Source organism: Argopecten irradians, chromosome 16, assembly GCF_041381155.1.
Source record: "Argopecten irradians isolate NY chromosome 16, Ai_NY, whole genome shotgun sequence".
NCBI lineage: Eukaryota > Metazoa > Mollusca > Bivalvia > Pectinida > Pectinidae > Argopecten > Argopecten irradians.
The window spans coordinates 33108157-33134089 of NC_091149.1; the positions used below are offsets into that span (position 1 = coordinate 33108157).

The following is a 25933-nucleotide window of genomic DNA, read 5'->3' on the forward strand; positions in this document are numbered from 1 at the left end:
GGTGCCAAGGAAGGCTTTAGGAAAGATAAGATTCTAAATTTAGTCGCCTTTTACGATCATGCAATTAGGTCTAACGCCCTAAAACGTGTAAGTTACGAGTGGTTACACAATGAGTGGCTGTTGAATATTTGAATTTATTCCACACGAGTGATTTTTTTTTAATTTACAAAAAGACATGAGATTTAGCTTATGAATAAGGAATATTTTTGTTTGATTAATTAACGTCCTATTAAACCTATGGTCCATGTAAGGACGGCCTCCCATGTATGCGGTGTGTTGCGTGTATGTTGTGCGAGATACGTGTTTTGGGAGACTGCGGTATATTAATGTTATGTCTTCTTGTATAGTGGAACTATTGCCCTTTTTATAGTGCTATATCACTGAAGCATGCCACCCAAAAACACCAAGAAACACACCCCACCCGGTCACATTATACTGACAAACGGGCGAACCAGTCGTCGCACTCCCCCGTTTTTGCTGAGCGCTAAGCAGGAGTAGAAACTACCACTTTTATAGATAGACTTTGGTGTGTCTCTGTCAGGGGACAGAACCCAGAGCCTTCCTCACAGGGACGAACGCTCAACACAAGGCCAAAACAAAAAATGAGGCGGTGCCAAGGAAGGCTTTAGGAAAGATAAGATCCTAAATTTAGTCGCCTTTTACGATCATGCAATAGGGGCAGCAGGTACAATTCTAACGCCCTACGTGGAATATATTCAACATTCAACATCCAAGAGCCGTGTGACCTGTTTCTACCACAATGATATTAACTCCAAGCCGATAGAAATACGGTGAGGATAAGGTAACCTGTATTTGCCGAAATATGCAAATAGAGTTTAGTAATATTTTCATCAGCAAAAAAGGTTATAATTAATATTGAGAAGTCGAATGCTAATAAAGAATACATTGATATTAATTTTTTTCAAGTAAGGAAAAACTTTTATATGAAATGTTACTCATATAACGTCATTGTGTCGTCTGCTCTCGCCAGAGAATCATCAGTACGGCACGGTACGAATTATAATCAGGCTATTGAAATCAAGTTCCAAGTCCGTTTCAGACTCGTTTAATCTACTAGACTTTGGAGTGAAATCCTTTTCGTCAAATGCCGAAACACATATTTTTAGCATTTCATGTCGATTTAACACCCTGCATGGACAAGTCAGTTATTTTGACATAACGGTCACGACACATACGCTTTGTGACACCAGTTTTGAACATCAAGGCGGCGATCATAACATGTATGACGTCATTCGATTATTGATGACTTGACTCCAAAGAAAAAGTAGTTCGGTTAAAGTTCACCGTTTCAGCCAGTCAGAATGCGTACAGAATTTTTATGTTAATCAACAGCTGCATCGTTTAATTGATACCGCGAGAGTTGAATAACGCCGCATATTGTGGTAGAATACATCATATATTTCATGTCAAATCACAATTCGGCCTCACTCATTGACACTAATAGGTTAACATCAACATTAATCTAGGTTAAAATATTCATATCATTTACATTCTCTATGAAAGAGTGTTTTCTCATTTTTAACATAATTACAATTCTTACATAAAACATCACACTCTTAAAACAAAATTAGTGTTTTTGAGGAAAAGGAGAAATTATTTACTGCACAAATGCTAAATTTTGTTGGTGTATAATTTCGCGATTTACTGTTCGAATTATTTTCGCAAATCTGATTTACGATGGCCCATATCAGCCGGCATGGCAACTGCTTTACTAAACTGTAGTTGTACACACATTTGCGGTGCTTGTCATGGCAACTGCTTTAGTAAAAAGCACTTGCCAGCATTTTTTGTCATTTTACTCGTTTGGCAACTGCTTTACTAGAGTAACTGTTTTGTCATCCTTACGCGTGGCCCATATCAGCCGTATTGGCGAGTGTCTGGCTTTTGAGACAATTAACATTCCACACGATATCTAGCCGAGTTTGACGCTGTACAGGTGTGCTGATTAAATGACCTTTGAAACAAAAAACGGTATTTTACGACACTTTCCCAAGACAAAGCCGATTACAGTTTTATACAAATTAATTATACCCATAGGTGGTAAAAAGTGATTGTACGGTAAACAAAGTATAATTGTCAAGACATTCTGCTGTCATTTGCTGATCATGGACGAAGACGAAAATCCTTGGAGATATACGTAGTAAGTATTTACGTTCTATACAAGCAAGGAAACGATATAGTGAACCACATTCAAAATTCACTTTAAATTGGAACTGCAAAACACATTTTAAGTTTTCATTTTTTTACACTTCCAATTATACTTATGATGGCAACTAACTTGCTTTTTAGTTTCAGATGCGCTCATATGTCTTGCAAGGAAAAGGGTTTCGGTATAAAGATATATCCTCCATTTTGAAGAAATCTCACAATGTACAATTAAGGTATGTGTGTGTATTTAATAGTCTTATATTTTATTCTCAATATTTCAGAAATTCACTTTGATTACAGACTATTATGAAAACAAAATATTCCTAATACTAATTGTTTAATGTGTATTGTATTGTTTTTATTTCAGTGAAAATGCTATTCGGGAAACGGCTTAATCGATTACGATTTCCCTCTCGTAGAGGACCTACATTCCACAACGATAATGATGTTACAGAACTGATTAAGGTATGTAGATAATATTAGCGTTGCTTTGATTATTTCTTTTTGTGATGTTCAAGAAATATAAAAACTAGTTGCATGGTATTCAGTTAATGGTGTTTAAATTGCAGGCTATCTTGCAGGACGTTCCACATACAGTTGGTTATCGATGCATGACAAATATTCTTCACGGAGAAGGAATTAATGTACGAAGGTATGTTTCTTTGGAAAAAAGTGGTGCTGTCTGACTTCATATATAGCGTTTGGCACTAGTGTAATGATCTTACGACAACTCTTATTTCCACATTCTTCTTTTAGTGTAAAAGTACCAGTTTTCGTCACACGTGCGAGGAATTTCCCACACGTGTACGAACCACACCGTCACTGTGTAAGGTCAAGCCCAGGTTCGGGGGCCCAAGGTTCTGTCGGACTTAAATTTGTTAGCTTTACCAAAAAGGATACCATTGGATGACAGAAAGACTAAAATTTAGGCAATGCAAATGTGTATGACACATATATTTATTAGACATAAATGTAACTGTGGTTTATGTAGAGTTACAATGCCTATATACACCGCTTAGCCCCTATATTCTCCAGACGACACACCTATAACAGCCCCATCTACCTATAAATAGATGTGATTAATGACCTTCTCAGCTTCATCCCCTACTCCCTACACACGGCTACTATACATACGAGTTAGCTTATCAATGAATCCCTAACCACCACTACATGGGGTATACACTACACTGGGGAGAAAGGGAGGGGGTCATAAATACTCACCTAACTTAGATATACAGGTCCACACGGGAGGACCTAAGGGGACACAGCCAAATGGAGGCTTTGGGGGGAGGTGAAGTCACAGCTAAATGGAAGCCTTAGACTCCTATTATTGAATTGTTACGTTAGTAGTCTTTCTCTTTGTTAAGGTATCAATGTGCAATGATGTTTATCTATCTGAATTATAATCAGAATGCCGTCGCGGTTTGTTCACCAGTGGAGTACATTTAAGCTATTTAGTATTTTACTTAGAGAGGTTTATGTAATCTCTTATACAACCGCTGCACCAACAAAGTTTAATTCATGACTGGTCTAAAACTAACACATTCGGAACCGGTCGGATAGCGTATAGGAATGAACGAGTTAGGAGCATAACAGTATCTCTACTTTGTGAGCATGAAGTACTAAACTCTTATCATTCCATACATTAATTAGAATCTACTCTCGTGTTACTTCATATTATTAATTGATGACCATAAAACTACCCTTATACGATCTTGGATTGACTCACATCACTAACAAAAAAAAACTAAAATCCAAGTTAATAATCCAAATAAAACTTACAAAGTTTACAAATAAATGCAATTTCACTCTTGTTGTTATAGAAGAAAAGTCATGGAAATTATGAGGGACGGTTGACAAAGCAGGCGTAGCTAGTCGAAGGCAGCGAAGGATAAAGCGACGAGTTTACAGATCCTAGGCCAAACCACACATGGCATATGGATGGGTAAGTATCAAAGAAAACATCAGTAAGGGTGGGAAAGGGAACAACGGTGGACGTCTTAGAATACAAAATGCGAGGAAAAATAGATTGAATACACTCATTTGTTTTCTATTTTGTTACAGTGAACCTTGTTCCATGTCGTGAGACATAATCGTATTTTTTTCAGTTTTTTCATTTTTTCAATTTCAAAGAAATCGACATTTTTAACAAATTTTGAACGTTTTACCATTTTATCGTAATGTATAATTCTTAGTTAATAGTCATTAATGGGAATTAATTAGCGTATTTTCTGTAGAACTATATTCAATTAGTGTATGACTCTTATTTGATACTGAATAGCGTGTGTAGCAATTAGTGTGTTATCTGTATATATCATTGGTGTCAAATAAGGGAGCGGATGGGTGTTAGGGGACAGTTAAAATTAGGTATGAAGCGGATAACGGTATGCTGGGCTAGCAGTGCTCTCTGGGAGTGATTAATGAGTTTAAAGACTGATTTGAGGTCTGAAACCTAAACTGTATCTAAGTACACCCCAAGTCCTTCTGTATCTAAAATTGCCCCCTCTCCTCCTAGTACAAGTAGAGATTTATGGGGATTTAGGTCCACTCTGCCAGATAACTGGGCATTCGGTATCCAAAAATGTCCCCCTCCTTACTCAGCATCAAAAATTTCAGGTCTAAGTTTAGATACAGTTCTCGGTATAAGGAGCAAGTAGGTTAGTTTGTGGGGAAGTGGGGGGAGACTAGGAGGTTGATAGTTTCAAGTTTGAATAGAAGATTGAGATTTTGAAAGGGAATTAGCGCGTTCTTGATCTACATGTACTGTTTTGGGGACTATTTGGATATTAGCTAGGATAAACCATGTATTATGGTGGATTGTGACTTTTGTTTATAATGTAAATTAAACTTGAAAAGAATGAATTGTATTACCTTTTCATCACGTTTACGAATTCTATCAACTCACACAACTTTTAGGTTTCACTCAATATTGTTCATGCTGAGTTTTCTCATGTGTTTCAGCCAAAACTAATTTTACCCCAAACAATCTTTTTATAACATAAAAATACACTATGTGTATTAGTTTCTGAATTGATTATGTCTTATCCTGAACTTTTATATGCAATCATCATTTATCTTTTAACTTTAATCAAAAACAATTAAAAACAATTTACCAACAGTTCGAAATTACAATACTTTCAATGCACAAAGGTTTTGATTTTACAAGTATAAATAAGGTCTAAAAATGACTTTTGGAAGTACTCACCCAACTACAATCTTTGGTGAAACGAGTACATACGGACAGCCCATAACCAGACAAGTTGTGATCTACAAGTCCATTTCACAGTGATTTCTGCATTTATATTTCCATCTAAACATTACAGTGCATTAATTCTGTGTTGTAACTAATGATTATAAGGTATCCATACATGTTTGTCTCCCATATATGAATGGTTTTTCACCAGCTTATTTCATCAAAACTGACGGTTTTCAACAGATAGTATTACTGAAGAAAAAATAGAAAATGTTTTCGCCCAGTTACGGCACATACGGTAAACTTTAACTAAGAATTGACTTTTTTAATCATCAGGTATGACAAACTGAAACCTTATGGTCTTGCCATCCACGGGTGCATCGATGGGTAAGTAGAACGTACCATTGTTTAACTCTCCTTATAGGCATATATTATTTTGCAATAGCCGTAATTTATATACATACATACATAAATAGTGTTGGGTTCTTGTCAAGACAAAACAATTCAAAAACATAGTTCTCAATCAGTTTGTGTTAATTAATTAGGTATTAAGACAAGCTGGTAACAAATCCCCAAATTGTATACTCTAAAACTTAACATCATTCAAAACTAACTCCCAAAAAGACAAATTCCAAATCAAAATCTTAAATAATAAAACTCTCCGAACGAATGACTCTGTCAAGATCCAAAAAACGCTCTGTATATACACCTTTCCATTCCGACAGGGTCTAGGGAGAGCGCCTTCCATGACTAGCTTTAGGGAGCATAGGGGTAATCAGATACACAGAGGCCAGGGCACTTAACCATCAATCACTCAGGGACGGGACATATCTTCATAGCTACCAGCCCCCTTCCTGCCTAATACGATATGCCTTATTAAAAAGCTAATTATAACTGCTCACTATAATCCACATTAAACAACAAAGCCCTTAATGTTTTACCTAGATTCGTTATACCATTGTCAATGGTTTTACGATTATGACTCCACATTATTTGATTAAAGAATTGTACAATAGTATTCCATTATTTATCATTATAGGTTTTCTAGAAAAAATTCATGTGGCTTTCTGCTGGACCGTCAAATAAGGACCCTGCTATTATAGCTGGACAATACATAGGATGATGTGTGCGTAAACTTAAAGGTAAGAAGATTTAGGAAAATATTAATGACTCTGGGCGTTTATGCTCACGCATGTAAAATATAGATTTTGTATTGGTGTGAATAGACACTACTTTTCAAGTAGAAACGAAATATTTTAAATTGAAGATCATCTTTTACATTTTCAGGTTGTCCATTAGTTTTACAAGCAGATCCCGGGACAGAAAATGGAATAATCGGAGCTCTTCAATGTGTGTTTCGACATGAAGCTAACGATTCCTTTTCTGGAATACATAGTTACCATGTTGCCCGTTTCCGTTTTCAATCAGGTAAAGCAACATCAAAAGATATTGTATATATTAACTTTGCAGAACAAAGTTAATCAGATTTTGTTATATTGGCCTTGCTTCTCTGAATACTGGAAAACTGTGCAAAACTATCTTCTATACAAATAAATTGCCAACGAGGGACTAAACGTACGAAATACTGATCAATTTTTTTAGTAACAAAATCTCTCGTGATATCAATAGTTAAAGGCAATATTTGATACTCAATCAGCAACTCTTACCTATTTGATATAACGCAGTAAGGGTCTTTTGATAATATTTACTCAGTTTGCTTGACATGGGGACTCAATATACCCATGCGTTGTAGTATTTTCTTTATCAGGTGTATAATGTTAGCACAAACACGCGCGGGTGATTTTATTGTTACTGTGCATTTAGTCGATGGCGTAGCCGTAGCATCCTGAGGTCATAAACCCATCTTTTTGGCGGGAACATATGAATGACTCGATTCCAATCAGCTGTTCAATCGAATTCGTTGACGATGACGGGAGAGAAAAAAATATGAGTATTTAAATAAAAAAATATGCAACTGCCGCGGGAAAAAATAATATTCGTTTACTTGAAAAACTGTAAATATAAGAAATAGATGTTTATTTTGTTGAGGTTATGAGGGTATAATGATAGTGGAACCCGTGTAAATTTTATGTAACCCGGCTTCTCATAACCTCAACAAAATAAACATCTATTCCTTAAATCATGTTACAGCGAATAGAGGCTTGGTGGAGCATGCTCAGGAGACGAACAACTGAGTGGTGGATTCAGTTTCTTCGAGATGTGGAAAGTAATGAGCTTTTTCACCAAGGAAATGAAATAGAAATGTAAGAAAAGAGGTTTTGTGGGTTAACTGAAATAATATGTAAGCGTTGTGGCAAGATAAACACTTCAACTCATCCCTATACTTCGAAAACGTTGTTTATTTCTAAGACTTTGGTTTTGCATAATTAAAAGGACAGTTTATAAAAATTATTTTCACACATGACCATGTGGTAAAATATTGTATATTAAACTAAGCTCATGTTACTGTATGGAAAATAACATTGGAATAATTTACAAAATCCAGGCTTCGGTTAAATATTGGAATTGATATTGTAGATTTCTTAGATGATACCAATTAGTGTGTAGCAATTATAATATAATCAGCAGAAGTTTATTCAAATATCATAAGGGAGCGCATGGGTGTTAGGGGGCAGTTACAATATGAAGTACGCAGCAGATAAATGTTGTTAGGCTAGCAGTGCTCTCTGGGAGTGATTAATGAGTTTTAGGCCTGAAACTTGAACTGTATCAAAGTACACCCGAACCCTCCGTATCTAAATGCCCCCCTCCCTCCTAGTCAAATATAGATTGCTGGTCCACTCTCCCGGCAGAAATATCTTCATCCTTATTTAGGTCCAAAATTTTAGTTGTTTTTTATAAGCTATTACACGCGTACGCTGTATCAGTACTCGAGCTAGACTGGAAGACTTACAAATGCAAAAAATCATCTAATGGTCTTACATTGTGTTTTGATCGGGAACATTAATTTTATTATGTTAATCTTATTTTCATCACACATTTTGACTTAATAGCATTTAAAGGAATATTTTAAAAACCTAAGTTACAAAATGTTATAAGATCATACGTTTATAGTTTCCATTATATGTCACCTGATCCAAAAAACCAAGTTGGGGTTATGCTATAACGCGGCGTCCGTCGTCCGTTGGTCATCGGTCCGTCGATCAACAATCAACTTCTTCTCCAACCACTGGTCGGACTTAAATACAATTTTTCTGGAGGCTTTTCTTATGGGATGGGGATTTAAAATTGTAAAACTGAACGACTGACACACGGGGGCCTGAGGGGCGTGCCGAAATATGGGTTTATTGATATAGACGACTTCATCACTGAAACTAAGCAATGGATACGGAGATGGATGGGATTCAAAATGGTACAATTTTTAGGGCTGACCCCCAGGGGCCTGAGTTTGTTTAAGTTTGACTTTATATTTATGAATAGCTTCTTCTATGAAAGTAAGTAAAGGATATGACACAAGTGTTGCATTGGTCATTTATTATTGGGTTGGATTTTGAAAATTACAACTAATTGACTGAACACATTTTTGCCAAAAAATATTTGTCTTATTTACTGAATTAACCAGTAAACAATAAGGCCCTCTGGGCCTCTTGTTTATTATTATTTTCATTCAAGTAATATGTTCATAGATTTGGCGGATTATCATCACATTTTCGTTAATTGTGGTATCCCCGCTTTTAGTTGAGTCATTACTAATTAGCAAATGTAAATTTCTATGCCTAAAATTTTATTGTAGGTTTTGTCTGCGCTTCTGTTTCATGCCTTTACTGCAATCAGAACTGGATACCGTTGTTACAGAATGGAATTCTCACCATGTTACTAGAAGCAGAGATGCCATTTGCCCAAATGGTCGACCTGATTTATTGTATTACCTTCCTGAGAACTCAGGTAATTATCAATTTTACATAGATATTTGTTTTGCAACTTACTTTACTTATTTATCATTGTTTGCAAAAAATGTCAGTTATTTTGTTAAAGACAGAATTTATTTTCAAGGCTGTGAGAACTGTCTGCATCCCGTCTCTGAAGAAGATATAGAGTGGGGATCGTCCCTTTGCAAATCATCCTCGAGGAGCGGTTCTCCAGAATTCGATGCATTCGGGAGTACATGGTGCGAAAGAAATGGACGGGAGGACGCTTTAACCTGGCAAAAAGCACTAGAAAACTATATAGAGCTTTTGTTGTACATTGCAATAACATTAATTATCAGCAATGCTTAGTTATGAAATAACGGATAAAGTGTTAAAAAATAAGTATATCACTATACCAAATTACTGCAACTTCACATTATTAGCTTTACTTCAATATTTTGTTATAGGAATCGTAACCTATTGCTTTTTTAATTCTTTGCATTTTGTGTCGATAAAATTATTTTAATTTTTAGCAAAAATGCTGAACAAAAAATCAAAACATTGACCCCTTCTTTTTATGATAGTTTTAGAAATAGCAATGTTTTTGAAAAGTTTTGAAAAGTCATTAGATTTTTTTTCTGTGAACCGTTGAATCTGACAAAAATTGTAAAAAAAAACAAGCTATTTTCAGCTTCAAAATATAGGGGGTACGGGTAGCAAATACAGTTGTTCTGAGCAAAAATAATCGGTTAACTTTGTGATATTATTATTTTCTGAAAGAAAACATTGGTTTTGTCACTTTTGCGAATATTCATACTTATCAGACAACTAATTTGCAAAATATTTCATTAGATTGTCGTGTGTATGCTCAAAAACGTCATATTCCGGTAAAATCACAATTTACGTCAAATACTCAAAATCAAGCAAATCATCATTTTTTTCATTTTAAACTTTGGTATAAATTCCAATTTCAAAAATTCTATATTAGAAAAAAAGCAATTCTTCTGAAAAAAAATGACTTTTCATCAGAGCAGATCCTTCAGTAAATTATAATATTGAACAACTTTAACTGTAATATTCCGGTCGTGGTCTATTCTTGTTTTTTTTTTTTTCTGAAACGTAATAGCTTTTTCATTATTAGGAGTTCATAAACATTGCGTTCGGGTTTCAATAAAACATATTTTGACTTTCTTTAACTTTATATAAATTATGATATCGAACCACTTCAACTGTAATATTCCGGTCCTGGTTCATTCCTATTTTCTTTTTGCTTTTTTCCCCCTTCTGAAAAGTATTAGCTCTTCATCATTCGGAGTTCATTGCGTTCGGGTTTCCATAAAACATATTTTGATTTTCTTTAACTTTATACATGTACATTTGCACTTTTATTCATGAAAGATACATGCTATTGTTTATATCATGAAATTCTAGTAACATTTTGTTTACTCTTAGTCTTCAGTTTGGTATCTTAATTCTTACGTTAATTAATTGAAGTCATGATATTTAAAGCAAAACGAAAGCGTGTAACATTTTACTCACTTTAATTTGTAAACGTATTGATATGGATTGCTTTAAGTGATTACATATCAAAGATAATACAGCTTCGTTGATAACATTTTATTGCATACTCGTGCCGTTGAATGACATGGTTTCAAACATTGTCATTTCAAATATATTTTAAAAGAAAAATATGATAATAAAGATTATGTTTGTATACATACCATTTTAAAGTTAAAACATCGAGATTTGAACAATGTCGGTAATTCTTACTTAAATCGAACGTTTGTATATTTCAATTAAAATGATGTGACACAAGATACATTGCCACTTTGTATTTGTTGAATAAAACACTACAACTTACAATTTGAATCATGTATTACTTTTATTCATTTATCAATCCTTTCACTTTGCACGAGTGCTGTGCTCAATTTTCATAATGAAATAAGTCAAAAGTTCCCAGGCTTCAGTTCTTGGAAGAAAGAAAATCCTACAAATCCTAGCTTACACTACACTATAATAATAGACTTATATAGCTGTTTATTTACTATATTGTGCTTCAAAAATTTACGTACATGTTTACATGCATTTCTTTTTATAGAGGAAGTTTAATAAACGTTTGTCCGGTTTTATCTACTCGTAGCCAAAGAAGGTGTTCACGAAAGCCAGATCGTATTTCTCGAATTCACATGACTCAATTGGCAGTATGAGCCTGTTAATACATGTATTGGCTGTAGGGAAAAGACCTTCTCCAAAAATGATGGATGGTTTGTAGCTATATCCCATGACAGGTTCCTCGTCCGCCCCAGTTGTGAATCTTAGTATTTTGCTTAAAGTCATACTTCCTCGTCTTCCAGCTGTAAAAAATAAGTACGGAATTAAACATAGGGATATTAGTTAAGCTTATGGAATCAAGTGGATATTTAATGTGTTTTACATAAGTTAATGTTTCTATACCTTGATTTGTTTTGGAAATTTTAATTTATATGATATTTAGATCAACAAAAGAAATAGTATTTTTGACAGCAACAATGCGGTGAATAATGCGTATGTGTAGGAGTATTATCATAATTACAAAATGAAAAATAGGCGATGAATTTTGAAATCGTTACCGGGAAGTTTATTATTCTATTAAGCTTCGATGCAAATGAAAATGTAATACTAAAGTGATATCAGCGTAAATTTAAACACACATCATAAGTGGAATTGTCCAAACACCTTTCTCGATTTGTTAAAAGCCAGATTTTTTTATCTAAATGCTTCATTGACAGTAAATTTGAAAATAACACAATGTTAACATAGAAAGTACCAAGTTACCGGATCATATATTTGCTTTGAGAAGGTATGTTTAAAATTTCATATACTATGGTAGTTAACGTATTTTAATAACGTGGAAGTAGTATCTGAATTTTGACATCAGTTGTAAAGACATCAATATATTCCGACATTAACTGATACTGATTTTTTTCTATAATTAAATTACAATACGACTTCAAATACAATCTTACTGAAATATCGTATAAGATTAGAAATACAGTTTTCAGAGTATCTTCATAGCCAATCTTTTATATACAGTTTCTTAAAAAGGTAGTGCACAACAATGTTCGTAACATAATTTCTGCAATACAGCATCATGAAAATAAACTATACAGTAATTGTTGATTTCGAACTTAAAACAGCCTTATCAACAAATACACACACACACACACACACACTAATAAATCATTTCAGATACAGTACACATGACTGTAGTCCAGAGATTTCATTTTTTTTAATAAAAAATAAACACACGCAGCCACTAACACTCCGACGCAGTTTTTTAACATGTATTATGCCGATATCTTAAACAAGATATGCTATTCAATTAATGTTATTTTGTATAATAAGACTATAAAAAATCAGTATGATACATTTTATGTAGCGTAATGTCTGATTTTACAAGCCACGTCATATATATGAATATTGAGAATCTCCGATAACAGTGCGCTAAGTTTTGAAATTTCTTTTTTCAATTTATGCAAACCTGTTAATAGAACCAATGCTATATTTAATGTTATAAGGTACATAAGTAGATATTAAGTAACACACAAAGTAGCCCTACTTGGCTTGAAAGACATTGGACGGCCTTTAATACATGAATTCAAAAGGTATGACATATTTCACTAGATTTATTGTTATTAATGACCATGTTAACCTTGAAGTTGTATTCACACTGCCCGAGACCTGTCTCTTTGCCTTGTCCCAAGTGCTACACGCGTGTATACGCAGGCCAAGTCCGCTGTGTGCATACACGCGTGCGTAGCACTGTGTTATTTTGCTTTTTGTGAAATGTCTTATAAGCTCTCGTACACCTGCGCCGATAAGCTAGCTTAATCAAAAATCATTAAGAGACACACTCTCACATTAGGTTGTAGTCTAGGAAAAATATTCCCAAATATGATAATTTGTCCTAAAGTGAATCTAAAAGTACAGGTTTTCGTCACACGCGTGAGGAATTTCCCACAAGTGGACGAACACACTGCCACTGTGTTTGGTGGGGTCCAAGGTTCTGTCCGGACTTAATCTGTCAGTTTTATCTAGAGAATACCATTGAACGACAGGGAGACTAAACGACATGGATCCCGATATAACACTTGTCGAATCTGATGTGTTTTTTTCAGTGAGGATGGTTATTAATTAATGTAATATTTGTATAGTCACGATATTTCTCTTCATAATGTCGAGAATTTACGTGATGGCAGGGCGGTGCATGTAATATGAATAAGACAACAGGTGTGTGTTTACACTCTCAAAATTTTGCTTGGTGTGTTGAAAGATACCAACATACGCAACTTCCGTACGTTTTTTCTAGAAGTTTAACTGTAACCTTGACATGACGCAGGGATATTCTAGAGTGTCAAGAATGTACCCGATATGTTCCGTACAAAGTCTGGGACCTAACTAACTTACAATAGAACTTAGCATGAAATTATAGAGTTAAGGTTGACAGACTTCGCTTATTTAGAGGTCTTAAATTAGACAGGGGGCAATAGAAAAATGACCAAGCAGCTTAGTACGATAATCCTAACTTATACCATAAAGGACAATTTAGTTAAGTTGTTATACCTATACTTCAAAGAATTGATCAAAGTTGACATGCAGCACAACTCGACAACCGAAACTTTAATTATAAAAATGAAAATAGGAATAATATAAAAAAAATAGCCAATTATAATGTCTTAGAAATACATTTAACAAAGAATTTTTTAATCAAAGTCAATTTTAGCACTTTGCGTTTTTTCACTGAATTTCCTTGTGATAATATCCAGGCAAAGTGAATGTACATTAAAGATAAACATTTCCGAAATATTGTCGTACATAGTTTGTAACACGTTATTGCGTTGAACAGGTCACGTGCCCTATTTGCCAACCCTGATTATATATATCATTACCATTTTGTCGTCTGAAAATGCCCGTGCAATAGATGTGATTAATGATCTTCTCAGCTCATAAACAAAACTGTAGGCCTAGTATGTCAATGAATGAGATTTTATCCCTAACCCCAGAAAGTGGATACACTACACTGAGAGAAAGGGAGGGGGCCATAAATACTCACCTAATTAAAGTATACATGCCCTGGACAGGAGACCTAAGGGAACAACAGCCGAATGGTGGCTTTAGGGAGGGGAGGTGAATTCACAACTAAATGGAAGAGGAGCAGACCTTTTTATACCCCTACCAGGAAAACCCAACTCCTACACAAAAAGGTACATACTCCCTAACTTTGGTTTATCCTTAATTGAGGTGCTCGTATAAGGGACAACTTCCTGTACATATATATGTTCTACACATTTCTATTTTAAAATATGGATATATGCTTATATCTAAAATCTAATTATTTTACGGTTACAAAGTTTGCATCTAAGTTGAAGTATATTTCATATAAACAAAATTCAATATTAAACAATCACTCAAAGAAATACATTTCACTGCATATTACTGAAATATTGTTCGGCTTTGGGTACGGAAATGTTTGCAGAGGTGCTGGCGATATCTTTGTTTATATATATGGTTATATGTAAGGATAAATATATGCTTTAATATTGAATAGGCAAAACATGATTGTATTTTTTTCTAAAGAAGCTTCCATACCAAAGTAACAAATGCTTAGTTGTAAAATGCGAAATATATCAAATAAGGGTGTAAGTCTAGATCTAGAAAATTTCGTATTATATGATACCGAATAGAAACCTTCATATATCATTAAAATGCAGATCGTGAACGAATACAGATACCGATCTTTTAATTTGAACCGTAGACATTATTGAAATTGTAACACATTGCAATACATTTCCAAAGCACGTATCAAAACTCTCTAAACCATTACATGCTACAGGAATTGTGTGATGTCACAAAAGTACAAACAATTATAGATACCGAGTGTGATAATCTTTAAATTGGATTTTTAATTGACGAGAAAGTGATAAGCAGCTAGATTTAATATTTTATGTTTCATTTTGTTACCATTCGTTAAATTGTCTAAAATATTAACAGGTTCCGTATTTCAGGGTTCTGTCAACGTTTAGGAAGAAAATTGATAATAAACTAAAAAGTAAAAGACAAGGCTCATAATTATATAACATCGGGATTATTGAAAATGATTATAAATGCGACTTACCAAGCAAGTTAAAATTGATATTTACAATAAACCTAACCAGCCCTGCCGTCTCTGAATAAATGTGATAAATAGCCTTCTCCGGTTCCCTAGCCAGTGTTGACATCTGAAGCTAGCCACTCCCCCCCCCCACACACACACACATACACCGCACGTAACTTATCACTGTATCTCTCTCGCCGATACATGTATGTATCCGCAATGGGAGGGGGAATCACATTACTCATATGATGTAGTCAATGTCTGCCTTTATTTCTAATCATGTAAAACACAGATCGGTTGCAAAAAAGTAAGTGTTGTATTGATTACAATACGATTGGTCATGCAGACGTCAGTTAAGAATTAAAATTAAACAATCTAGTAGTGACGGGTAATTTATGTTTTATGATGCTAATACTTCATGTCAGAAATCATTTTAAAGTATTCAATTAATTGACAAGGACAACTTTACCTTAGGACTAGCAGATCTGCTTATATCTTTTTTATATTAAATATAAAACAATAATAAATTTACTTTTTGTGCATTCCTATCATGGACCTGGTTTTAAGCGCAGTTATCTTGGAAAGTCGAGAAATTATACTGGTATATATCACAGATGATAGGTTAAAGCGACACAAAAAAAAACATTTGAAATTTAAACAGGAATTCACAGAAAAAAATTCTTACAAAAATCATGAATATATAATACGAGAAATATGAAAAAATAAATAATAAGTGGTAAAAACCCTATTATACGATTCAAATGGATATTCATTATTTTCAATCAATTATAATCAATTTCTATTTTCTTCTCAAACGATTATATTAAGATATTATTAAAATATGATTGACCAGACTATACATTGACCATTCACACATATAACATGCTGTTAATGTCGAAGTTATCATGTTATTAATAAGAATGAAAAAACAAAACCCCAACCATTCTTCTAATTAAACTAGTAACATGTATTTAAAATAGATCCTTAGGGTTTACCCCCCACCCCCAAAGTATCCGGCCACTTGTAATGACTAACACTGGCAAGGGTATGTACAAAGTGTTGGAGGTTTAATTACACAAATATTGCGTCATGTCGAATGGTGTGTATAATCCCAAAATAAAAAAAATGGTAATCAGAAATATGGCTAGGGTACACGAGACGGCTACTAAGCACATATATTTACTCATCTGCGGATAGGCCTCTTAGATAAATATCCATTTTACGTATATTCATTTTTCCCGATGTAAAGCTGACAATGTAAGACTTGAAAAACGGAGCTTGATTTGTCCTTCACAAATGCGTTTGGTATTTCAACGTAATAGGTATGATAATTTATCTAACATAATTTGCAAATTTGTTAATTCATACTGTTAATATAGGATAAAGTGAAAATATCTTACCATAAACCTCCCGAAGATATCTCACAAAGTCTATGTAGACTTTTCTTATTAGTCATTGATATTCGACATTCGATCACTCCGAAAAACCATTGCTATTCAATGGACCGGCGATTCTATTGTCGTTCTGCGTTTAGAAGAAGGTGTGGGAACAAAAACCATTACTGTAGTTGTCATTGTCAAAATAACTGAACAGAAGAACAAAAAAATCAACCGCTCTCAACCTCTTCATACGCTCTTTAGTCATTGAGCTTTAGTGTACGCTTATATATAAAACTGATTTTTCAGCCAATTCTAATTAAATAAACGAATAACGTTACACTCCATTATTGCCAAACTCGTATCCTGCGATTAATCAGTTTGTGCCAGTTTTCTGATTTCGGGACCATTAAGGAGATGGTCATTAGCAAAAACGGGCAACATGGACCTACATATCACGGCATGTCTCTACCTCTCTCCTGCTCTCTTCGCTAATTAGAACTCTTATCGCTAAACACTATTACATACACATGTTACGATAAAACTATACTTGTTATATGTACTATATGTATTCGACAACACAATTATCATCTAACTATACTCATCATCTTACTACCAGGACGTTCAATCAAATCTACACAATCAGTTTCAGTTTCTGTTTCATCATAATTATTAAATAGAACATATTTAACTACTTACAACTCCACCAACTTTAAACATAAACTTAATTTATTTTCCTGACTTATTAAGAATGCGTACAAATGACACATAACTATGAAACACTACGGTGTGAGCAGTCTTTGTTGCGAGCCAAATATTTTGCATCTCTCGTTTAACTCCGCCAACGACATTAACATACCTGTTTTGTCTTTTCAAGATCTTGTCTTTAGGTGCGGCCATGAAAGGCGCGAGAACAACAATCCAGCCGAGGGCCCCACCTCAGATCGTGAGCTACCGATCTACCGTGTGTACAAAGCAGACTCAAGCGGATATGGTAAATTATTGCTACATTGTATCGGATTTTAGTATACTTGCATCCTCAAAAAACGTCCCTTCGCACTGATGAAGACTAGAGCAAGTATTACCATCTCATGTTAGATCTTCTGGCTAGATGTTGGAGATCCGTTTCGACAGATCGAGCTTCGAAAACTGACGGAGAATCTCAGTCGGGCTTCTAGTACGTCCTTCCCATTAATAAGACAGACATATTATTTAAATTGCCATGCATTTCCTCACTCACCACCAACTCCTCTACTACTCTCAACCTCTGTATTCAACTTGAGTCACACCAATAAGATGTGGAGTTTGTAATTAGTAATAAAACAAAATTAATTTACCTCGAAAAACATTGCAAAAATGAAAAAAACCTGACATAATACTTACATTTTTGAAATTGCCTTTACGGCCAAGTCTTTTGCAATATCAGATTTCTTCTTAAAGTCGCCAGATATTTCTCCCTTGTCCACATGATCATCATCCGTTTCCCTAAAACGAATGAAATACTTGCATTTACTTAAATTATTTTTAACGACTGAGAAGTTTTAAAAAAAAATCACCAATTTTAAATCAATTTAGCATACACTTTTTCAGTTCATAATTTACCAAAATATAGACTGTGCTGCTCCCATGTTTTCTGCATAAATAAAGATTAAGGACTGACATGGCTTATTATGTACAAAATTGTGATGTCATTAATTATTTTTAGACCTAGGTACATTTTTCACCGACAATGTTGTTTGTTTTAACTGTACTCTAACGCAAGCTGTCATTACATTTCTACTCTCAGGACATTGATATGTAGAGTGCCAGCGCTTTTGGAAATTTCCAAAATTCTGTCAGACTGTATCTGTGATCCGGTCTCCCTATCTGTCAACAGCAACAACTCTTTCGAAATGCCGGCTTTCTGACTCACGAAGTCTAACAGTGCCTATAATTGATTTACACAGAGAAGAATATAAGGTCATGTCAGAATTATATTTTGATAAAATTATACTTGATAAATTGGATTTTCGGTGTATAGCTTTTGCCCTTCCTTTAATTGCATCAACACAATGGACAATGACAGTACAAGATGCATAATTAAACTCCAGGATATATCCTGTTATATAATAAGTTACAGTTATATATTGTTATAATATCATTATGGCTGTTCAATGAAAATATTTACCTCAACTTTTGGCGTTATTCGGAAATGTTTCTTCGAATAAATCTTCTTCGTACCAAAAGCACACTTTCTGGGTCAATGCAATAGGGTTTTACCGAAACGGAGGCGGCTGTCGTCTGGGAGTATATGTCAGTGACGGCAACACTGCCTCATCTGTTTCTTCTATCTGATGAACTTGCAGATATCAGATCAAAGGGAAGGTTGCAATTGTAATTTCCTTTGTAACGAAGTGAAGAGTTTATTAGTGAAATACATAGCATAGATTAAAAATGGGATTCTTACGGATGACAAATATAAAAAGTGCGTATCCATGTGGAGTTTAATCACTGAATTACGGCTATTATAGTTTCATTACAATAAAAAAAATACAATTATTTTTAAATTTTACTTTAAAATATTAACACCAAATGTAGCAAAACACACATCTGAGATTACGGGTCAGCAGTAATATTAATGAAACGTTAATCACTGAAAGTGAGCCGGTCCTTTATATACATATAGCTTAAGGATACCATTGGTAACATTAAGACCTTAACCACGCATGAGTTTCTTTATTATTGATTCAAAATTCGTACCTTTTTCACATATGTAGAGCCTGAGTCTATCGAATCGACCACCTTGGGGGATAAGATAGTTTTTGTATCCTTCCAAAGAAAAGTCCGCACCATCAGGAAGTTTATCGACTAAACTTCCATCTGGATATAGCAGAACAAACTTCTTTGGATCTTTGTATTTCTGTCGAAACCACCTGTTGACCTGAACAAACTTTTCGAACGCCTTTTCCTTTATTTCCTCAATCGTATTTTCATGCGTTGCAAATGGTCCGACAACAACAATGCCACCTTCTCCTGATAGATTATTCACACTTATTTTGGAAAATCTACCCGATTTAAAATGACCATGTCCAACATGTACCTGTCCAAATGAATATTTTGATAAAGTATATACATTTATAGTGAAATCAAAAACAATTTACAGAAGATTCATGGAGAAGTTCGTTTTAAGCAAATTATGAAGTAAATAAAATTTCATTAGTCAACCGTACATTATCTGAACTGGTGAAAATTGAAATATCCATGTTACTTAAATTAAATTATTAAATAATAACGATAGGCTTATGAAATTATTTCATTACCATTGCATTTTTCTTCTGTCCTTTCCTTTGTCTTCTTTCCTTTTTACTGCAGTCGTTACTACAGCATTTTTAGAACCTATTGTCTTCGGTATGCTTCAAATATTCCAAAAACGTCCAGATGCTCCTCCTTCAATCTGAAGTTTAATCAATCTAGATATCATCGTAAATAACATTATCAAATATTAAACATCTATGATCTGACGACATATTACATAATTGCTAATAGCTAATTGAATAGCTTGACTGTCTCCGTTGAGAAGATGTGCGGTATTTAATTTTAAATATGCAGTGCAGTGTAACTCTTATGTGATTAGCTAAAAATCACTTAAACAGCATAAAGCATTACCGTTTTTTCCGCCTTGACAAACAGCAAGGAACAGGCGATCTTGTTTGTCCCATCCACCTTCTGGCTCAACAAATCTGTGCTCTCTGCATAAGACATGGTGCTGGGGACCGTTATTTTCATCCGTATAGCGAAGAGATGACATAGATGGAAATGCCCCACCTATGCAATAAATCAATGCCACACACATAAAAAACACATATTAAGATCGGTCAAAGAGTATAGTCTTAAAGTTACGAAGTATATATGTACATCACCTTGTTAACCTAATGTGAATGAAAATTGAAATTGAGATTAAAAACTGCTATTTTATTAAGACAGAAATATTTTAATTATAATTATCATTCATTATCCTTTCCCCAACGGTGCATACGAGATACTATTTCAGTTTAATTTATACATGACTATGATTTACTCCGCGTAGTTAAGAAAGTAGTTAATAATAGAGGATAATTATTATTGCTGACTTGAGTTGCATTGTTCATACATGTAGGTGGCTGGGGAGATAAACTATTAGCGTAATACAAGATGATCCCGCACAAGACCTTTTACCGAAAGTATCTCAAACCAGCGCACTCGTAAAGTCATTTTCCAATCAAACCAATTAAACTACTTACTTACAATTGTTGTATTGATTTACTCAATCTACTTCAAAAGGTATCGGTTTAAGTGCATTGTTTATAGGTAAATAGAATCTGGTGTATACACCTGTTGAGATAAACTATTATTGTAATTGACAGCAAGCTGACCCCACTCAAGACCTTTTACCGAAAGTCCACCTACACTAGCGCATGCGTACTGTTATTTTTCCCATAGACCAAACTTCTGCGTGGGGCCTACTTGGAGGGAGACCATAACATGATAGTAAAATGATAGGAAAGCTTTTAAGTCACAGCCGAATCTAATTCAAGCGTTCAACTCACCAAAAGCTCCTGGAACATAATATTAAATGCCCCTACCTAGGGAAACCCAAATTTACACATAACACCTGCTATTATTAAAGATGAATAAATATGGGTATCACGCTCCTGATTTAATTGGTATTTATTTAAGGATTAACTTGAATAGATTTTTTATGTTATGGAGATATAACACAAAAATCTGAGTGTACTCTAAATAAACCGCGAAGCGGTTTATGATGAGAGTACACTCAGATTTTTGTGTTATATCTCCATAACATAAAAAATCTATTCAAATTAATCCTTATAATTCAATTTATTTAATATAATCTCTTCAATATTCAGAATTCATTTTGGGACTATTTTGTCTATGAAATCATTACGCCGTCATCTCAGCCAATCAGAAGCAACGTTACAAACAGCGACGCCATTTTTTCCTTTATGGGCTGATAAAGTAAATTTTTAAGCCAATGGAAAATGCTCATAACAAGCAAAATTGAATTATATTGAGTTACTTCAATGAAATCCTACTTCCATTATGTATATGTACTTATACAACGTAAGTTTGTACACTTGGAATGCTTTAAGTAACTGACATTGAAAGTTTCGGTTAAGATGGACAAGTACTACCAGTCAGCAAAAGAGACAGTATATTATCCAAATCAACTAGATATGATGTGTATACGCGTGACAAATGGTGATTTTTGCTCATAATCCTTTGGAATACCATAGGATATATTGTTTACAACCAGGGTATCAATATATTCCCCATTGTATTTCCAGTTTTGTCTAAAACTTCACCGTTTTAAACATTTTTGTAACTTTTTACTTCACAAAAAGTAATTGAAATTCCATTCAATTACTTTCGGTTACAAAGTAATATATCAAGTTGATTAATTTTTTGAAATTGGTGTGTCTTAGATATTAAAAAATTACCATGTGCATTAATTGATGAGCTGCAGATGACATTATAACACAACAGGTAAATATTTAATATTTTAAAACTGAACTATATTTCTTGATTTTTCTAGTGAGAAAGAATAAGGTAACTTTGTAACAGAATATTTTTTCTTTTAATTGATCATTTTTCAACGCATGTTAAATAGAAATGAAATAAGTGAATAATTTGAAGGATTTTTTTTTTAAAACCAATGTGAATTATGATTCTGAGCTAAATAGATAAATCTCGGTTGACTGTACATGTGAAAAAGACAGCTACCAGGATAAATCAAATAGTATTAATTGACTTCTAATTGTTTCCTTAAACAACAAGTACATTGGAAATAAGAGGACAAACTCCTTTAAACAACTAAATTTAACTGAGTCAATACCTGTTGGCATTTATGAAAACAAGGGTTTCCATTGTTCAGTACAACATGCTCTTATGGGTACACTGATGAAACCTGTATCTTATATAGACAATTCGTTTTGTTTATTTATTTCTTTGAGACTTACAGTTCATTAAAACATTAAATATAAAAGACAACTTATAGACCAATACACACTGTTACATCTATCTTTTAAGTTTAAGCACTAGAACAGAGAAGTTGGACTTTACTTTTTTCTAAAATAAGTATACTGATTGCTAAATTCAACTTCCATAATCGGTATAATGTAATTGAAAAGTAATCGAAATGTAATTACAATTACACAGTAGCCTTCCATTGCTAATTATTTTCGATTACTTGGGAAATTTATTAATTACAATTGATTACGATTACACGATTATGATTATCTGCATTGAAATATTTATAAGCAAAAACTGAACATAAAAAACTAAATATACATATGAAAATCTTCGAGTGAAACGATTTTGTCATCCGGTATTGGAAATACTATCAATGCAATGTGGAGTCCAGTCCTGCTTCACGTATTGATATGAAGGTGGGCCTGTGAAAAAATCATTGAGAAAAAATCAACAATTATGTACCTTAATGGCAAATAAATCAATCGAATCGATTTCAGATATCATCTTTTCAACTTACATTTTGTCTTGATGTAGACAACGTCAGCATTAGCCAAGGACCGCTTCAGTGTGTAAGCCCTTAGTCTTCGTCACTGTAATAATGATTCTACCAAGAAAGGGGTCGTAAAATATCGTTTATGTTTGAAAGGTCATTTATTCAGTAGCCTTTGAAAGCGCCAATTAAGAGAGTCACCAATGTACTGTGATATAAGGTTCGCGAGGTATTAGATTTCGCCACCAGTCTGGGTGTTCAGCGGTCCGCGAATATTATACAACTATACAGTATTGGAATACAAACTCCAAGGGTAGGCTGTAGTAGACGCAATGTGCAGCAGTAACGGCTATTCTATCAGATACCACGACAGCTCCACAGAAATGCCTGCCAGCAAACTGGAACGAAGCTTGCCAGGGGTGATCTTCTATCTTAGTATCCTCTCCATTTACAATCCTAGCACTGTTGCCAGACAACTCCTGAAAGTGAGATAGTAAGAGAAACACCATACACTCATTTAAAGTTATATGATTTATTTACAACATTAGTTACAACACAGAATTTATGCACCGTTTTATGCCTTATGCGGCACTGCCAAAAATCATTTTCGAATATTCCGGCACATATAACTTTAAAGGTTCAACATTTTATTGGAAATTTTTATAATATACAAAGCCTACTACAACCACGTGTTTGCCTGATTGGTCGACTTTAATGTTCGAGATTGTTTGTATGTAGATATATTATCAAATAAGAAAATTTAAATTTATTTACATTATAATATCTATTTTAGGAGGGGCTGCTGGATTATACATGGACTGGTTATAAAGCGAATCGATTTTACGTTGGTAGAATGTTTTCAGTTTTTGTGTTATTTGTTACAATGGCCTATATTTTGGGAAATTATTCAAATAGACGGATATTCATGTATAATATCAAAATCTGTGCACTGTTCTATTCATGTTTGTATGTCTTGTGTACATGTATGTCTTGATGTAGACCTCACCTTAGTAACCACACCTTAGTAACGTCCGACATTTCACTTTAAGCTCTTATGTGTTCAGTAAAATTAAAACCTATCCATTGTAAATATTGTAACTTTTGGTGGTGATTAGCATATTCAATTTTAAAAATTCTATATATAAAGTATGGAAAAATACGACACATATTACTTCATATAATACTAAAATATTATCGGAATGGTATTTTGCTTGGTGTCTTCGGCGGCATGCTTCAGTGATATATGACTATATAAAGGGCAATAGTTCCACTATACACAACATGAACAAACTGCAGTTACCTCACACTTCACACACGCTACACACCGCATACACGGGAGGCCGTCCTTACATAACCTGGCTGCTTAATAGGACGTTTATTAATCAAGAAAAATTAAAAAAGTGCTGTTGGTTTTTTTTTTTTGTTTTTTTGAAATATAAAAACGTTTTTAGAGACATAAGTAATTTTAACTTAATTGAAAGGAAAGAAACACGAGAGTCATAAATAGACAAAATGTTCGAGAATACATAACATGTATAAAATAGAACATGCTGTTAATTCACGTGCATTTAATGTACTTTTAATATGAATTAAAATAGCCTTACCTTTGCATGTACGACCTCAGGGTTATCAGATGGAAAGTCAGCCGCTGCAGCTTTAAAACAAACGGGTACATTAACAATATTGTATCATTGTTAAATATCATTTGCATGATTTTAAAAATGAATGAAAGACAGTCTGAGGTTTCAGCGAAAATCCCCCTACAACGATTGACACATAGCACTACGGCAATCTGAACTACTACTTCGTAATTGAGGATGTGCACGGTGTTGGTAAGATGGCAGTAAATCGCGCTATATAAAGTGTAATGTAAGTTGTAATAAAGGGAGTGGTGTAAGTTCTAAAATCAAGTAATTAAACATGGAAAATGGTGTGAGTTCTGCGAAAGGAAAACATATTGTTATTTACATTATATTAATTTAAAAAATGTTCCTTTTTTAAATCAACGATCCTGATATGAAATATCGTACATCATTCTTATCAATCAATGGATAAAGAAATACCAATAACCTGCAAAGGCTGCCAGCGAAAGAAAGACGAGTATCTTCATTTTGACAACGTCAGCTGAACAATGGCTGTCAAGGAATAGCGACGGCTACAGCGACGAGCCTTTTATAGACACTATATCATACATCTATCAGATGCTCATTCCCAGCGCCTCGCAAGGACATGTAAAACATGTGTTCATGCTCCATTTTTTTTGTTTCTCTCTCTCGAGAACGGCTTCAAGTGGAATGTAAAACAATTTAACACAAACGGTCATTCAGTGATGAGTACATGTCATCTGCTGTGTAATCGGTATATAAATTGGATTGTTACCGTTAAAGGCAACGGATGCTTAATTTATTACATGTATAATTATCATGTATATGAACATTTAATGGTATTATCGTCGAGTCTGTTATCACATTTCAGGTTGTGTTTTATATACTAGTTCACATGACCCGAGATATAAAAAAAAACAATCGACTAAATATGTCTCGCCAAATTAGAAATGTGGGACAAAGAAGTAATATTCTAACCTTGTGGACAAAAACTATTGTCAAATTGTCAAATTTTCAAGGCGATCTGCCGCTTTATCAAGACACACAAAACGAACACTATTACATAATATTACACGAACAGTAAAACGGG

The 25933-nt window shown here is 34.0% G+C and overlaps 1 long non-coding RNA gene and 1 pseudogene across 1 annotated transcript in view; one reads left to right on the plus strand and one right to left on the minus strand.

Moving 5' to 3' along the window:
- LOC138310269 (uncharacterized) overlaps positions 1-24981 on the minus strand; it is a 29343-nt gene extending 4362 nt beyond the window's left edge. Inside the window, exons 1-2 of the long non-coding RNA XR_011206386.1 lie at positions 24844-24981; positions 23546-23718 (exon numbers count right to left, since the gene is read on the minus strand). This is a non-coding gene — a long non-coding RNA (uncharacterized lncRNA). The remainder of the gene's footprint in view (positions 1-23545; positions 23719-24843) is intronic.
- On the plus strand, positions 1718-12390 carry LOC138310794 (uncharacterized; annotated as a pseudogene).
- Positions 24982-25933: the final 952 nt, after the last annotated feature.